The sequence below is a fragment of the Schistocerca americana genome, chromosome X (genome assembly GCF_021461395.2).
Source record: "Schistocerca americana isolate TAMUIC-IGC-003095 chromosome X, iqSchAmer2.1, whole genome shotgun sequence".
In the NCBI taxonomy this organism is placed as follows: domain Eukaryota; kingdom Metazoa; phylum Arthropoda; class Insecta; order Orthoptera; family Acrididae; genus Schistocerca; species Schistocerca americana.
The window spans coordinates 602,467,565-602,486,516 of NC_060130.1; positions in this window are offsets into that span (position 1 = coordinate 602,467,565).

Consider the following 18,952-nt stretch of genomic DNA (forward strand, 5'->3'; position numbering starts at 1 on the left):
CGTTTCAAATTGTATCGAGCGAATGGACGTGTACGGGTGTGGAGAAAACTTCATGAATCCATGGACCCTGCATGTCACCAGCGGACTTTTGAAGGTGGTGTAGGCTCTGTAATAGAGTGTGGCGTGTGCACTTGGAGTGATATGGGACCCCTGATACTTCTGGATACGACTCTGACAGGTGAAACGTACGTAAGCATCCTGTCTGATCACTTGCATCCATTCATTTCCACTGTTTATTCCGACGGACGTGGGCAATTCCAGCAGGACAATGCGACACCCCACAGGTCCAGAATTGCTACAGGGTGGCTCCGGGAACACTCTTCTGAGTTTTAACACTTCGACTGGCCACCAAACTCCCCAGACACGAACATTATTGAGCATATCTGGGATACCTTGCAACGTGTTATTCAGGAGAGATCTCTACCCCTTCTCATCCTTACGGATTTATCGACAGCCCTGCAGGATTCATTGTGTCAATTCCCTCCAGCACTACTTCAGACATTAGTCGAGTCCATGCCACGTCGTGTTGCGGTAAAGCTGCGTGCTCGCGGGGCCGTTCAGGATATTAGGCAGGTGTACCAGGTTCTTTGGGTCTTCGGTGTATGTTGCTTGCATGAGAGAGCGAGAATTAATGTTATCGCTTTGATTATTACCTATCTTTTCTCAGTTTAATTATTGGAATCAATTCTATAATTAATTCATGAAATTGATAATTAAAATCTTGCCTTGCAATATTGTATGTATTACTGTACATACAATTCATCGTAAGTGTGCGTGCCAAGACATTGGTTGGAGCTCCTTGCCATGTTTCTTTGCGTGAGTCCCCATGCCGTTATTTCATCAGGTGGTGGTTAATGAGGTCAGAATCCATTTGTCTTTAACGAGACAAGATTGTGCTCTCATATGGTATCGGAAGGTGTGCTTTTTTTGAGTCAGCTTCGAGGTTTTTTTGTTTTTATTGTGTGAAAATGAGGCCCTCATGGTGAGTGTGCGTAGTATGCGACAGAGTCTGAAGAGTCGTCTCATAGTGTTATTTGCGTCGCATTCATAAATAATGAGCCACCCTAGATAAAAAGAAGCAGGAAACGAACCCCTTACCACAGAAAAATAGTTGCCGTATTCAGGTGGCTTATTTGCGTGCTTGCAATTAAACTCGTCACAGGGCAATAGTAAACTAAAAAGCAATTAAGGTATGGCAATACCCTAAGTAATAAGTAACAATCGTTTATTAAAATAATGTACACATATATTCATCCTTAGTTCGTTGACTAGGTGTGGCACTAAAGCAAAGTTTCTAAATAGTAATCTAAAGTAGCTCGGTGAATGTTGACTGATTAATCTAATTCTTCAAAAAATGGCTCTAAGCACTATGGGATTTAATATCTGAGGTCATCAGTCTCCTAGACTTAGAACTATTTAAACCTAACTAACCTAAGGACATCACACAAATCCATGCCCGAGGCAGGATTCGAACCTGCGACCGTAGCAGCAGCGGGTTCCGGCCTGAAGCGCCTAGAACCGCTCGGCCACAGCGGCCAGTGAGTGTGCGTAGTATGCGACAGAGTCTGAAGAGTCGTCTCATTGTGTTATTTGTGTCGCATTCATAAATAATGAGCCACCCTAGATAAAAAGAAGCAGGAAACGAACCCCTTACCACAGAAAAATATTTGCCGTATTCAGTGTGGACTGCTGTTAGGGCAGTTTATAGGTCAGACTCGGAGAATGATTAACACTTCGACACTCGGTGTGGACTGTCCGATGATCACTCATTGATAGCTGCTGGGCTGTCACTGAGGCAACTGTAGACAACTCTTCGGCAAGTGGTGATTTGCTACAGCTCGCAGCTCTTGATCTGTGACAACTGGCCGAATGAAGCTGCGCAGACGCTTTTATCCGTGAATGGTGGAATAACGTTGCGTGTGCGAACTGTACGGCGAATGCAGCAAGTAGTCACTTGTATTAGTTCCCCCTGAGTCGTGAGGTAGAAGCACCGATAGGTTCCTTGTTATATGCGCCGCGTATGTGGCAACTGATCGTAACCGTGTGACGCCACACAGTGCAAGTTCTGTATTTAATTCGATTTTCTTAAATACGCAATCTAAGTGAATACAGAATTCACGAGTTTAGGTAGTGTGGTTTGAAGTCACGTCGAGTATAAATTTTGCTGCATACAAATAATGCACTTGTATTTTCCTCTTGTATTTTATTGAACTGTATTGCAGACTTGTTTCCCACTTGTTCATCACGTGCCACCTGTGTCTGCAGCTCAAATTCCTTTTTTATTGAAACTGACCATGTCAGAATATTAAGTTACTCTGCCCAGAGGCCGCGGTGGTCTAGTGGTTCTAGGCGCGCAGTCCGGAACCGCGGGACTGCTACGGTCGCAGGTTCGAATCCTGCCTCGGTCATGGCTGTGTGTGATGTCTTTAGGTTAGTTAGGTTTAAGTAGTTCTAGGGGACTGATGACCACAGAAGTTAAGTCCCATAGTGCTCAGAGCCATTTGAACCATTTTTTACTCTGCCCAGAGAATTAGTGCAAAGATCGTTTTTACTATAAAATGCGAAATTTTTGGTAACTTTATGGTCAGGACCTTGCAGCGGCCCATTGCATGATTTTTGGTTACAAGTGTAGCACAGCATTGCTTTCTTTCAGCGTTCTGTCCTGGTATGAAGCTCATTGCGATAAAATTCAGAGGTAAGAGCCAATTGTCTGCTAACTACACAGGGCTGCTATAATTTTTGAAGCTTGGTTCGACGTAGGACAATAGGGGAGACGGTAGCGTTGTCATTAATCCGGTCAGAAACGTTAGCTATGTATAGGTTTTTGTTTAAATAACAGTAAATTAATTCTATTACGTTTAAATATTCATTATAGTCAGCCGCACGTTCATTGTTAGTCCGTTGAGTTAGTATATTCAACGTTAGTCACGTGTGCTTGAATAATCAAGCATAATCAGATGTGCTTTTGTAATATCAGTCAAGTTTGTTTTTATATTTAACTTTAGTCAGATGTGTGTACGTCTATCAATGCTAATCAGTTACGGTTGGACTTCAAACGTATAATCTTTCAATGAACAGTATAACACTAGCTCTTACATTACTAAATAACGTCTTTGCGAAACAGTATTGTACTCTACGGATAAACCAAATGAGGTTATGCTGTCTTAAACAGACTGGCCCTTTAATTGGGATGATGGAGTCTCCAATCTCTATCCAGCCATCCTGATTTAGGTTTCCTGTAATTTCCCTAAACTGTTTCAGACGGATGCCGGGATGTTTCCTACCGAAAGGTCAGAGCACCCTACCTGTCCCATCCTTGTCAAACATTACCTGTAACAACGTAAATGCCTGTTTACATGAATTGTCTATCTGGTGTACCTATTTTGTAAACTGTCCTAAAGAATCGTTGACATAATGTAGAGGTCAAATATTAATATGAGGGACTGAATCGACGCCTGCGATGTAGCACCCATGAATGCATTATTTGGTTGGCCGCTGCGTCTGTCCGCTGTCTTGGGGAATAGCACAAGGACAGCCTCACCTCCCGCGTGATTCCGACCCACAACACACTAACACAGCATTGCACTTACCGCACCCTGGTCACAGTCATGCGCACAGAACATTAAACATTCAAAGTTCGTAAAACACCCAGTACAAAGCACCTGCACTATGCTGTTGACCGAGTCGGATATTTGCTTCTAAAGTAAAGACGGGTGAACGCGAGTCACAAAACAACACGAAAACAATTGGATACCAGATAACTACAATATATGGGTAAATTCAGTGAACAATTGTCAATCATTACGGCTTTTGAAAAATTGCCTTTTACCTTCAACATTTATTTAAAGAACAAGATACATACGAAAATAAGTGAAAAAGTGCTATGGTAGCAAGAAACTAATACAAGCTGATCTCTGAATGGTGGCAATTAACGCATTACCTTCCTCTGTACAGCACGCCGGTCCTGCCGGCAGAAAGCACTGATTGAAATACATCTCAGCTCTACCCTCCTGAATGGTATTAAATATCCAGATTTCTACGGCGAGGAAGCAATTGTTAGCGCAAAAACAAAAGTGATCCTTGTGGTGAATATTCCGATTATTATCGCAGTTCGCAAACGTTCTTTTTTTCTAGTTACTTTAATTTACTATAGAGTTTTATCAGCTCTCTGGGAAAAATACTAGTAATCCCTTAAATGAGCACACTGATCGTCTCGGAACGCTCCGGATGGTGTAGAACTGCTATCAGACAGTCACGTGATCGTCGACCCCTGACCCAACTTACGGCTGTGAAGTAGTCTACTCACGGCGGCACATACAGTGTGGCCACCATATTCCGTTTCCACTATAATAGTCAACATAAACCCATAAACTTAAATAAATAACATTAAAAACCCTTCTTTAGAGGCTTTTTCTTGAGATATGAACCATTAGTTGTCCAAAGGATCAGTCAGTGCCCCGTCATTCTCATGGCAAAAGACAATAAACCGCAAGATTCTATGCGACATTTCTCGGAGCATTGATGGTATAACTTAAGTGAAAGTTCGTCTCACAGTATCTTTCAGGACGTAAGTGGTATCGTAACGATTTTGTGATACGATACCCTTCATGACTTCCCATAGCGAATATCACATGTGATGGAGTCAGGGCTTCTTTGTGCCCAGGCAAAGGGGGTTTATAAACAGCATCAATTCACAAAACCGTTGTGATCGCTAACAATCTGAAAGATTTTGTGAGACAAACCTTCACTCAAATTACACAAGTAATGCACCGGAAAATGTCGCACAGAACCTAGCGGCGTATTATCCTCTCCCACAATCATGACGGTGCACAGGCTGACTCTTTGGATAAGTAATGCTTCATATCTCAACAAATCTCCTCTAAAAACTGTTGTTCAAGCTATTTTTTATTTTAGGGACTTATGTTGGTTATTATAGGCGGTAACGGGACTTTGTGGCCACCCTATAGAGCTGCAAGTCTTCAATTACCAAACAACACGGATATTCAATAGTATTGGGCTGGAGGCGTATAATGTAGTCCGGCGAGTCACGATGTTGTCTCTCTTCAAAAGACGCAGAGCGTCAAGTGTACAGTCAGCCCAATGAGGCGTTAAGCCTGTAGTGTATGGAGGGTGTAGTTCAGACCGGAGCTGTTTTGTACGATGACTTGGTTCTACTAATCCAGTTTATTGTGAACATGAACCATTGTTCCAACCTTCTTGTGGCCACGTGTTACCCTTTCTTCTACATCTTCATGACGAGTATGCTGCGGACACTCTTGGCTTCCAAGCTGACAACAGCTGTGTTCAGAGAACTCCACACATACGTTCCCGATTTGATGAACACCGACGCCCTCTAAATCACCCGATCTTAATTCCATAGAAAACGTCTGCGACTATTTAAACAGCGGATAAAATGTAGCAATAAACTTCCCCGCTACTTCGTATTTAGTCATCAGTGAAAGGCTTCATCTGGGTATGGCAGACCTGAAGGAACGTGTGGGCTCTCTTCCTCGACGAACTGAGACAGAGGCTATGTTACACGATATTGTCTTAATGACTAATATTTGTCCATTGTGCGTAGTCGTATTTTAAATCGCGAATCTTAGACATTTTGACATGAGCCTTATGGTTTTTTTTTCAGAATACATCCATTTCTACACTGTCCAGTCATTAATGTTACCATCTGTAGAAAGCCTAACAACCATTTGCAGCGCGACAGCTGCAAAATGTGCAGGACGAGAGTAAATGAGGTTCTGGAAAGTACCGCCAGGCATGTGGAGCCACGCTGACTCCAGTGCCATCGCCAGATGCTCTGAGTTTGTCGACTGAGGATTTTTGCACGTACAGGCCGATCGAGGTTGTCTCTCAGATTCTCGATTGGGTTTTAATCCGGGGATTTTGGTGGCCAAGGGAGTGCAGAAAACACATCCTGGTGCTCTTCGAACCCCACACGTACACTGTGAGTTGTGTGGTACGTTGCATTGTCCTGCTGATAGATGCCATCTTGCTGAGGAGAAACAAAATGCATGTGTGGGTGGACATGGTCCTCAAGGATAGATGCATACTTGCGTTGATCCATTGTGCGTTTCCGAATAAACGAGATCACCCAGACAATACCGCGAAAACAGTCCCTCCTCCGGCCTAGACCCTACAGACAGTTGATGCAGGGTGTTTGCTCTCAGACGTTTCACACCGTATACGCCAACGGTCATCTGCCCCAAGGAGCACAAAACGCGATTCATCTGAAAAGGCCACCTGGCGCCACTCATTAGACCAGGGGTTCCCAACAATATTTTCTCGAGGACACCCTCATCGATCATAATTGGTACCTTGTCATATCACAGTATCAAGTACCTAAAAAAGCCAAATTAAGAGTCTTTTTATGCGTTTTCTATTTTTGGTACTTAGAAAAAACATTGACGTACTTATTATTGAAAAAAATATTGAGCTTAAAACTTTTTCAATTTAGCCATCATTGTTATTGTTAATTTTTTTATTATTGCTCAAAATCTTTGTCTTCAAATCCGGATGTTTAGTATAACAAACTCCTTAAAAAAATAAAAATTGAATATGTACTGAAAATGACAGGAAAAAATTAAAACTGAGTGTATTGGTCTTTCAAGTCTACTACACTTGAGATAGCATTGGGTAGACATGTGTGAAAAGTAAGAAAACACTAATTTCATACAAGGTAATACTTATTTGAAAAAAATACAGCTACAGCAGGATACTCCATCAGTATACAGTTAGTTTTAATATTCAGTTCTTAATGAGATGAGTTCAATCTGACCTATAAGTCCATTATTTCTGAAATATTAGGTTCAAAACTTGAAACTTTCACTCTGAAATCCGACCGCATGTCGAGCAGATTTCTATATTTGTTTTTCATGAAACACATGAAAGAAAATGCTTGCTCACATCGATATGTGAGTGCAAATGGAAAGATATTTTTCATTGCCTTATCTCCAAGTTTCTTGTAGTCCTTGCGTGCTGATGCGCTAGAGTGTGCTAGTGTCAGTTGGCTCTAGGAAGACGCTAGTCGCAGAAGTTAGCGTTCGTTAAAGCTCTGGTCATGCCAAAACAAAAATCTGCTAACATATGAAATATGTTTAATATATTTCTTATTCTAATAGCATCTTGCGGACCCCTCTGGCATAGCTCGCGGACTCCTGGGGTTCCGCGGACCACCTGTTGGGAACCACTGCATAAGACGTTCAGTTTCAGTACTGGCGTGCAACTACCAGGTTTTGTCACTGATGGAAAATAGACAGCATGGGTGCATGAACCAGGCGCCTGTTGTGGAGGCCTGTATGCAGCATCGTTCGCTGAACGGTCGTTGAGGAGACTCTGTTGGTAGCCCCTTGGTTCATGTGGGCGGTCAGTTGTTCAACAGTTGCACGTCTGTTCGCCCTTACACATCTCCGCAGCCGTCGTTCATCCCTGACATCTATGGCCTGTGGTGCACCACAGTTCCCTCGGCGCCGGTTTTGTATAGCACAGTTTTGCCATGCACGGTATACTTTTCGGTCAGCATAACTCTTTTCAGTTCGGCAGAATAATGGCGTCAGCGCTGTGTACCTTTGCTGTTTGTTCGTGGTATGAAGGACATTCACAGACAGGTCTAGTGGCTATTCGCACAAAAACTGCGATCTATTGGCACAAGCATTTAAAACTGAATGCGAATGACACAAGAGAGGGATGAGCATTCTTAATATCTATTAGACAGTCACATAATCGACAGATACTGCAAATCTGCTAAGAAACGACATTACAATACCATACAGAAAGAATTTAAAAATTCAGTTGACAATGAAAGAGCAAAAAATTGCTACAATCGCTAGATGGGATTCATTGTTCTGTACCTCAAGAAGCACTTTTTGCTAAACTTATAGGCCTGGTGAACGTCAAGAAATTGATGGTATGAACAGTGATATTTCTGAAGTCGCACGCGTTATTCCACTCTCAGTTGCAACAGTTTCTGATGGAACTAAGTGAAGAGTATGGAGGCTATACATATTCAGGGTGGAGAAAAATTGTGTCACGAAATTTTAACCCTGGATAGCTGATGCCAGTGGGAACCAAAATTACTAATGTTGTGTAGGTCGACAACGCACCATTTTTAAACTACGGAAACTTGGCGCCACGCGCTCCGATAGGCCATGGGATTGCCCTGTTGCCGTTCGTCGGTTGACAGACAGCGCTATGGTTGTTGGTTCACACATACAAACGTTCCACGCCCCGCCACTGCCCTATTGTGATACGCATACGTGTCGAATAGGTCTTGCTGTTTGTTTCCACCTCACGTCAGGCGCATTCACACTTCAGATTCGCTTCGGAGCACACAAACGTAACCTGCTGTTTAGTCATACAGTAAGCATGGCGGCATAGTATTTATTTGAAGAACAACGAGATATGGTAATGCGCATGAAGCTAGACGGTTGTATGAGGAACGGTAACCAGCAAGACGCCACCCACACCCGCAAACGTTTACAGCAACTCACCGGCGACTTGGCGAAGTAGGCTCGTTAGCGAGATATCATGGTGACGCTGGAAGACCTCGAACACGACGGGATGCCGCATTTGAAGCGACTGTTCTCGAGCGCTTCGAGGAAGCACCCACGACAAGTACTAGAGCGGTTGAACACGACATGGGGATCACTCATCGGTTAGTCTGGGAGGTTTTGAGGGATGATAGCCAGCATCCATTTAGTTTCCACTCTGTCCAGAACCTAAATCCGGTGGCAGACTATGGTTTTGCCCGTGGTTTCCGCGACGTGTTGCATGAGATCCCGACTTAGCGCCATTGTGTTATAACACTCGAAATGTTCATTACTGGGCAAGGGGAAATCCTCACGTCACGTATGTCCACGGACACCAGGAACGATTTTCGCTCAACATTTGGGCAGGCATTGTGTGTGATCATCTGATTGGGCCGGTCTGCCTATCTCCTCGACTTACCGGGGCAAATAACCTTCACTTTTTGCAAGAAAGTCTACCCACCCTGCTGGAAGATGTTCCCCTAGACCAGGGCTTCCCAACCTTTTCAGCTGGCGGACCCCTTCTTCAGTCGAAAATCCATGGCGGACCCGTAGTCAGTCAAGAGCACAGTAACTTCAAATTTCAGAGCGAAGCCCATGCTTCTTAATGCAGGTGCCATGTTCCCAATGACCCCCCCCCCCCCCCCCCGAAGTATCAATAGTTTTTGGTTTAGAGATGAACGAAAACGAAAACAACTTGAAATTAGCGATCCAATTTGAATTCCCACTGTATCCTGACACTTACTAGTGGATTTACTCCCTTTGTTCAACACACTATAGCCTGATTAAAATTACCTGGTAATTGAAATTTCACACGATGGAGCTTTCTTCCTCCAAGAGCAATCAACGTCACGTCCAAACTGTTCGCTGTTGACAAGCTGTCGCATATGGTCTGTTCACTTCCACTATTTGGCTACTGTTGTGTAAGGAGCATGCATATTTCGTAACAGTCGCGCGCGTGTGTGTGTGTGTGTGTGTGTGTGTGTGTGTGTGTGTGGTTTTTTCTGAAATCCGAAGAAAAATGTTCAAAAGTATGTAAAGTCTTCCTTTGGTCGTCCTCCCTCCTCATTCATTTCAAGTGGAAACTTCTCTTGTTGTGAAGGCGATGGAGAAACTGCAGCCTTCTTCAATGATCCTGACTTAAGCCACCGAGCCATATTAGAAGTAATAAACTGGTCAAAAATCGACTTATGAGACAGGTAGTGCACTGACAAGGCAATTTTTACATTTAATGATGCCTGGGGCCGCATGCGTGCCAGCGAGCGCTGTGATTGGTCGACAAAGCTCGCTCCACTCATCTAGCGCCGTGAGCCGGCGCACAAACGACCCCCGTATTGTTGCTAAACAGTCGATGAGAGAAGCCGCATTCTCCGGCACTAAACTGTGTATACGTTCTCACTTAGGATCCGCAAAGGCTGCTTGGGGATACGACCTGAAGCAAAAGTACACATATTTTTCACACGAAAAAAACAATAGTGATGAATTTGATTTTCACATTTTTATTCCCAGACATACGGCTACGCATGTGGTTGCAGCATGATGGGGCGCACATTCCTAACAATCGAGTTGTGCGCTGATATTTAAATGAACTCTTCGATGGCCGGGTAATTGGGAGAAGTGCTCGTTAGACATGCCCCCCCCCCCCCCCCATTAAAAGACCTCACGCCACCGGACTTTTGCCTGCGGACATTCTTCAAGGTTCTAGTTCACCCACCCGACGCGAAACACCTTGAAACGAAGAGGAATTAATGGATCGCATTCAACATGCCACCAATCACGTCAGGGTAATGCCAGTAATCTTTGAAAGAGTTCGGCAAAACACCGTTCGATGTTACCAAGCTTGAATCGCGTCAGAGAGGGTCGGCAATTCGAGCGCCTGCTTTAAGTAAACAATGTCCTAGCTACAAAAAGGGCCCTTTTCAGGGCCGACACAGTTTGTAACAGACTTTCTGTACGCGAACCAACAGCTATTGATGGGTTTGTTCCTGGTTCGTCTTATCATGAAACTGAAATGGATGTGTCGGGACCCCAGACGATTCGCCCCCAGAGTGGAAGGCTGGCGTGCTATCACCGAGTGTGCGGGCCGCTTTGGATACGTCGCGATCTCCGGCAGGCAAAACATTTGCGGTCTTGCGTTGTCCAGAGGATCTGGCAACAGTGCAATCCTGCGGCCAATCGGAGCGCGTGGCACCATGTTTCCGTAGTTTAAAAATGGTGCGTTGTCGACCAACACGACACTTGTAATTTTGGTTTTTCACCACCTTGTATAATACTGAAAAGTATGTTGCTTAGTCAAGGGACATTCCTGGAATGATTTTTGGAATTCAGACCCGCTATTGTTGAATTTATGAAGGAAAAAGGAGTGCAGGAAAGAAAATTAGAACTTCCGGAATGAATTGCAGACTTCGCATTCTAAGTGAGCCTGATTCCACATTACCTACAGCAAGACACTGCAAAGTAAGAAACAACTAATTCCTCATTTGATGTGGATGCATTTAATAAAAAATCGCATTGTGGAAGGGACAAATACTGACAGAAATCACTGTTCATTTCCCTAACTTCGCTGGCGTTAAAGAAAACGCGATATTTGAAGAATTCGTTGTGGCCTTGAAAGAATTACAAGGATAGTTTTCTAAAGGTTTTGACGACATTGCCAATATTATATCTGTTTTCTAGCTGTTTTCGAGACCGTTTGCCGTTTCAGTTGGAAGTGCCTCTGTGCATGTGTAGATGTAAATATTTGATCTGCAACGTAAATCCTGTTTAAAGACAAATCCCTTTACGTTAACATTTTGCAAGATATTTACATTGTTTTCCTCAGGAAGAGTTTCCATTTCTCCATAATGAGGTTACAAAGGTGCTACAATCTTTCGATTGGCCTATGTGTGTGAAATACCTATTTTCGTTTATGAAAGTAAATACGAGTAAGTCCAGACACGTAGCAATGTGAGTGCGAAAAATCTGTAAAATTGTCCGCGTCTGTCCGTATGCCGACAATTTGTACTAGATAAAAATTATATTATGTCTCCAACGCGCCAAAAATAAGTAAATAATACTGAAAATTTGTTTTCTTTGTGATCCATGTTGTTGAGGGGTACAAGGGCACGGCTCGCGAGTCGAATTCTTGGCCGCTGGAAAGCAATGCCTCCGAATTTTTATGTGGAAACTTTTAAACCTTTTTAGATAAACAAACGTTATTAATATTCTACATCTTTATTCTTCATGTCTGCATTTTTGCAGCCCTCTGCCGCTAGAGAGCTCTGAATTGTAGCGACATGCAACGTCGGTTCGTGAGAAACAGCCAGCTGTAATCGAGTTTCGAATTCATAGAATTCGTCCACACATGGAGCGCCCTCTCCTTCGGCTTGTCACACACGGGAGCTGCGACATCTACAATAATCTGATGCCTTGGGTTCACTATCGTCGATCATGTTTCATAAGTCCGATTTTCATTTGTTTCCAAAACTTAAAGAACACCTTCAAGAACGTCACTCTACAGTGATGATGTGGTGCAAGCACAGGTGAGATTGTGGCTCCATCAAGAAAGTCAAACATTCTACAGTGACTGCATTGACAAAGTGGACTCTCGTTGGGAGAAATGTGTTCGTCGCCAGTGTATGTTAAAAAATAAATACGAGTATGTAGAGATGAAGAATAGCGATGTAAAATGCCCTAAGGTTTGTTTTATTTTAAAAGCTTTAAGAGTTTTCATGTAAAAAATTCGCAGGCACTACTTTTCAGTGTAACTTCGAATTCTGACCCAGCTGGAGAACATGGATTCGAGAAAAAGAATGCTGCATGGTTCGATTTTGCACAGATGAAAGGAGTTCATTGGCTCGTTTCATGTAACTTGGTTATTTTGTCAGTTGTACGTCATATTATTGCGCCTTTAACGAGTCTGCCATGCTAGTTTTTATCCTGGTAAGACAGTACTATACCTGAATGAGATTTTCACTCTGCTGCGGAGTGTGCGCTGATATGAAACTTCTTGGCAGATTAAAACTGTGTGCCCGACCGAGACTCGAACTCGGGACCTTTGCCTTTCGCGGGCAAGTGCTCTACCAACTGAGCTACCAAAGCACGACTTACGCCCGGTGCTCACAGCTCTACTTCTGCCAGTACCTCGTCTCCTACCTTCCAAACTTTACAGAAGCTCTCCTGCGAACCTTGCAGAACTAGCACTCCTGAAAGAAACGATATTGCGGAGACATAGCTTAGCCACAGCCTGGGGGATGTTTCCAGAATGAGATTTTTCAGGAGTGCTAGTTCTGCAAGTTTCTCAGGAGAGCTTCTGTAAAGTTTGGAAGGTAGGAGACGAGGTACTGGCAGAAGTAAAGCTGTGAGTAGTGGGCGTGAGTCGTGCTTCGGTAGCTCAGTTGGTAGAGCACTTGCCCGCGAAAGGCAAAGGTCCCGAGTTCGAGTCTCGGTCGGGCACACAGTTTTAATCTGCCAGGAAGTTTCAGTACTATACCTCTTGAGGAATCTCAAATATCCAACATAGCTGATGGTGGGAAGGCAGCGACATATAATAATAATAATAAAATAGCCTAAAGATGCAGCTATGGTTTTATAAATTTTATTTCATGATCGATTTCGAGACTTCACGTGTAATCTTCGTTGTAGAACACATCTAATGACTGTTACGTATTAGTTTTCCAGATCACAGCAGATTGTCAACCGGAAGACAGGTGTACATACCCTATGTTCGCAACAATGTGCAGGACGACACTACCCCTTTGGACAAGAGACAGAAGTTGCATGGAGTTGCGAACGTGGGGTGTGTCCCAAATTACTAAACTATCGCTGGAGCCTGAGGCTATTTTATTATTATTACTATTTTTTTTTAAAAAGAAAACGCAGATGTGAGTTAGTAATTCCTATGCACCACCTTTTACACATTCCAGCAATAGAAATTCTTGTACGGAACAGGAGTTGTCAAAGAGATTTTTTTCAGTTCGTTTTCAAATTCTGTTTTACTGTCCGTCAGACTTTATATATCCCCGGGTAAGTGATCATCAGTTTTTTTTGCAGCTTTGTGCTCCCCTTTTTGTACTAAAGACAACCTTATTGTGGAGTAATGAATGTTATTTTTCCTTATAGTACTGCAATTATGTACATCATTGTTTCTTTTGAACTGTAATGGATTTTTTGTAACAAACTTCATGAGGGAATAAATAAACTGTGAAGCAGTGCTCAGAATGCCCAGCTCCTTAAACGGTTGTCTACAAGATGATCATGGATGAGCTCTACGTTTTATTCTTAAAGCACGTCATCGAACAGCGAAGACTTTCTTTCTTAAAGATGAGTTACCCCAGAACATTAATCAATATGGCATTATTGAATGGAAATATGGAAAATGTGTCAACTTACTGATTTGTCTATCTGCAATGATTCTAAACGCAAATGTGGCTGAACTAAGTTGTTATATGAGTTCCAAAATGTGTTTTTTCCAGATTAAAGTCTCATCAGTGTGGGCACCTAAGAGTTTTGAAGTTTCCACCCTATTTATTATTTCCTCAGCATGTGTTACACTTATCATTGGTGTAGTACCTCTAAATGTGAAAAACTGAAAATGTTGTGTCTTTTTAAAATTGAGGGTGAGACCATTCGCAGAAAACCAGTCAATGATACTTTTAAGAACATTGTTTAACATCGGAGAGGTGAACACTGATGGTCGCAGTAGTCAGTTATAAGTTGATAACCTTCTTGTAACTGATTATTATCTGAAATGCCTCAATACATCTTCTGCTAAAATTAACAGATCTTGCTTTTGAAATCGCTTAAGTTGATTTCCTTTTCGTAGGTTCTCTGTTGTTCATTGTAACGAGTTTCTGTTACCAGCGTATGTTGGTGACTCTCGTTGTACTAGTTCTACTCGTTATTGTTGCGATGCGGTGCATGGAGCTTAGAATATCGATGAAAATGAGTATGAATATGCTGAGAGAATTTCAGTATAACAATGATTTTCGCAATTTTTAAGAATTTCATGGAACCGCAGTTTACCCCTAGGCAGAGCTTACTCTCCGTTCTGTCGTTATTGTTATTATAGTCAACAGTAAATAATAGAATAGCATGGTGTGTGTGAGTATTTTAAATGAATGCGAGAGAATAAGCCCTATTTCCTTTATCACAAACAGCTACCTCAGTCTCTCGACGAAGAGTGCATTTCCTGTCCTTTTAAATTACTCTCCCACTAAATCTAAACCATTGTGTGTTAGGGGATTGCTTGATATTTATTGTGAATGATCTTAAATTTAATGTAAAGGTGTGTTGAACCACTTTCACTTGTCCTAAAAAGGATAAATAAAAGATTTTCATTGAAAATTACAGATGTATTTCGCTGTTAACGTAAAAATATCCCTAGCATTTATAAATATTTCCTATATCACAACTTGTGGAATAAGAAAGGGTAAGAGGGGCTGAATAGTGATGTCTTTCAGTGTTCAACCATGTCGAAAGAATTATATGGAATAGGTCCAAATGTTGTATGCGCTCTGTTAGGTCACTTTCTACAACCTATTTTCTTGTAAGACGTTATTCTGTTGCACCAGATAAAACTTACGTTTCTTTGGATCGGGTTTAGTTGTTATTTCACAGTAATTACTAATACAACTGGCAAGGAAAGTGATGTATGGCAGCAGAGCAAAGATATCACATCTATAACTTTGCTTCCGCCGTTTCCTCTCGAAGTTCGAGGCTTTATTGTGAAAAACGTACAAAAAATTTGCGGTTCAAGGTACTGGGCATCGCTGGCCACTTCTTTCTCCCATTTTTCGGGCAGCATAGGAATCCCGCAACGGAAGAACTGGGTGTTCTGTGGTGATCCATGGATCGAGAGCATTTTGCACTTGTTCTTATGACCGGAAGTATTGGTCAACCAGGCCGTGTGCTGTTGATCTAAAATGGTGGTAGTCAGAGGGAGAAATGTCCGGAGAATACGGTGGGTGGGGTAACACTTCCCATTTCAACGTTTCCAGGTATGTTTTGACGGGTTTTGTGACGTGGCGTCGAGCATTTTCATGCTGCTAAATCATCTTCTCATGCCTATCGCTGTATTGTGGCGGTTCGTCTTTCAGTGCTTGGCTCAGACGGATCAATTGCTTTCGATAACAATCTCCTGTCATTGTTTCAGACGGTTCCAGTGGCTTCGAAAACCTCTCTTCAACCGCCATGCCGGTCTCCGACGTTAAAACCACCTTTCTCGAAGTGTTGAAACCGTTATCTGTACGTTCTTTCACTAATAGGTGCCCCACCATAGGAGTTACCCAGAATTTTATGAGCCTCAGCCGCAAATTTCTTCATGTTAAAGCAGAAAATTAAAACTTCCCGCAAATGAAGAGAATGGGAATCGTACGTTGACATATTCAATCGAGAATAACATCATGACGCAGTCACAAATCGACTAATATTTTGATGGCAATATCTTTACAGATGGCTAAGCTTACTGCGTGGCACTTAACACCTACCACCCGCACCACCACTTGCCGCTACTGCCATCTATTGCAAAACGGCGGAAACAAAGTTGCAGATCAAAAAGTTTAGTAAGTGACTTGTAAACTTTCGCAGGGCATAATTTAACTATTGCCAATACTTGAATTACGACTAACAGAAGAAGGTTGTATATTTGGAAGAGACCTGCAAACACTGGATGGTTTCAGATTGATTATACAATGGCAAGATAAAGATTTCGAAACCATATTTTAAATTGTAAGACCATTCCATGGGCAGGAGTGGACTCTGACCATACTTTATTGGTTATAGACAGTAGAATAGAAGTAAATAAATTGCAAAAACGTAAGAAATGAAGGAGCTGGTACCTGGATAAATACAATAACCAGAAGGTGTTGAGAGTGTCAAGGATAACATTAGGTGTCGATCGATTGAAGCAGAGGAAAGGAGACAGAAGATGAATTGGTATCTTTGACAGATGAAATAGTGAAGGCTCAGAGAATCAAATACGTAAAAATACAAGGCCCAGTAGACAACTTCGAATAACACATGATATATTTAATGTGATTGGTGAAAGCAGGAAGTATAAAAAATGCTTCAAATGAAGCAGGAGAAAGTAAACAAAGATATCTAAAACGAGATTAACAGAAAGTGTAAAATAGCAACGCAGGAGTGGCTATACGAGAAATGTAATGCTGTAGAAACATGCATGACAAGGGGGAAGACAGATGCCGCCCCAGGAAAATTAAGAGGCTTTTGAAGAAAAGAGAAGGAGCTATGTGAATATTAAGAACTCAGATGGCAAGCCAGCACTAAGTAAAGAAGGGAAAGCTCCAATGTGGAAAGAATACATGGAGGCTCTTTACAAGTGATACATACTTGAATCTAATGTTATAGAAAGAGAAGAAGAAGTACACGAAGATGAGGGGGGAGACAGAATACAGCGAGAAGAATGTGACAGAGCACTAAAATACCTATGCGGAAAAAAGGCCGCTGCAGCAGACGGCATTCCCTCAGAATTACTGAGATCCTTGGAAGTGCCAGACATTACAAAGCTATTCCACCTGGTGGCCTCAGACTTCAACAAGAATGTAATAATTCCAATTACAATGAAGACAGGTGATGAAAGCTGTCAACCGTAACGAAACGTCAGTTTTATAAGTCATGGCTGAAATCAACGACACGAATTATTTACAAAAGAATGGAGAAAGCTGGTAGAAATCGATCTCGGGGAAGATCAGTTTGGGTTCCCAGGAATGTACGAAGACGCGAGGCAGTAGAAGCAGTACTGACCCTACGACTTATCTTAGAAGATAGATTGAAGAAAAATGTTCAAATGTGTGTGAAATCTTATGGGACTTAACTGCTAAGGTCATCAGTCCCTAAGCTTACACACTACTTAATCCAAATTATCCTAAGGACAAACACACACACCCATGCCCGAGGGAGGGCTCGAACCTCCGCCGGGACCAGCCGCACAGTCCTTGACTGCAACGCCTTAGAACGCGCGGCTAATCCCGCGCGGCGATTGAAGAAAGGTAAACCTACGTTTACATTATTTGTAGATTTACAGAAAGTTTTTGAGCAATGTGGACTGGACTACACGCTATTTGAAATTTTGAAGACAGTAGGAATTACAGGCGGTGAAAGGATACTTAGAACTTGAAGGAAAAGAGACTGCTCTTATGAGGGTCGAAGGACATGAAAGGGATGCAGTCGTGGAGAAGGCAGTGCCATAAATTGAGCGAACAGAGTAGGAAACCAAGAAGAAATTTGGATAGAGAATTAAACTTCGAGAAGAAGAAATAAAAAACTTTTGGGTTGGCGCACGACATTGTCATACTGTCAGAGACCGCAAATGACTTGGAAGAGTAGCTGAATGGCATGAATAGCATCTATAAAAAAGATTATATGATAAACATTAACAAAGGTAAAACAAGTGTAATGGAATGCAGGTGAGCTACATCGGATAATAAGGAGGGAATTGGATTATGAAGTGAGACACTGAAAGCAGTAGCTGAGTTTTGCTGTTTGGGCAGCAAAGTAAGTGACGATGACTGAGAAAGAGGGGACACAAGATGCAGATCTACAGTTGCAAGAAAAGCATTTCTGTAAAAGGTAAATTTGGTAACATCGATTATGCATTTAAATATTAAGAAGTTTTTCCCGCAGTTATAACTGAGCATTGGCGTAAGTCTGCTCATACAGATGTTGATTTATTTCTATATTCTATATTTTACTTTTGGTTTATGGAAGTCTTTTACATATTTTTTATATATTTTGTCTGTTTTGTAAACAAGCTGTAACGTCTACGTAAGGACTTTTTGTCCTAAATTTTGAGGCCAATAGACCGCGCCGTATGTTAGAATTTTATCTCTTCTTCAATTGTTTTTACATCTGTTTTACTTTTATCACCTATTTTAAATCTAGTTTTCATTGGCATTGACTTTAACTGTCACAACATGTTTTATTTATTCTTATTTAATGTACTTCCAGGTATGTAAGCGCCGCCTAGAGGAGCTTCGGTCCGCTGGGTCATCCTGCCTGTCAGTCTCACACAGCGTGCATGCATGCTGTCATGTAGTCACGGCCACTACAGTTAGTATACCGGAATCTGGTGGAAACATTAGAAGTGTAGCCCTATCTATGAACAGCTACATGCCTTCGCCCAATGTAAGGACCGTCGTCTCCTTCACGGTTCCACTAGCAATTTGCTTATTCGTTGTTAGCCTAGGGCAACGTTTTTTTTTTTTTTTTTTTTTTTTTATAATTCTTTCATTTTTACATTCGGGGTCCCGTGTTCGATTCCCATCCGGGTTGGGGATTTTCTCTACCCGGGGACTGGGTGTTAGTGTTGTTCCCATCGTTTCATCATCATCATCATTTGTGACTGTGGCTAGATTGGACTATGTAAAAAAAACTGAACTGTGTAGAAATTGGAACTTTGTACGGACGCTGATGACCGC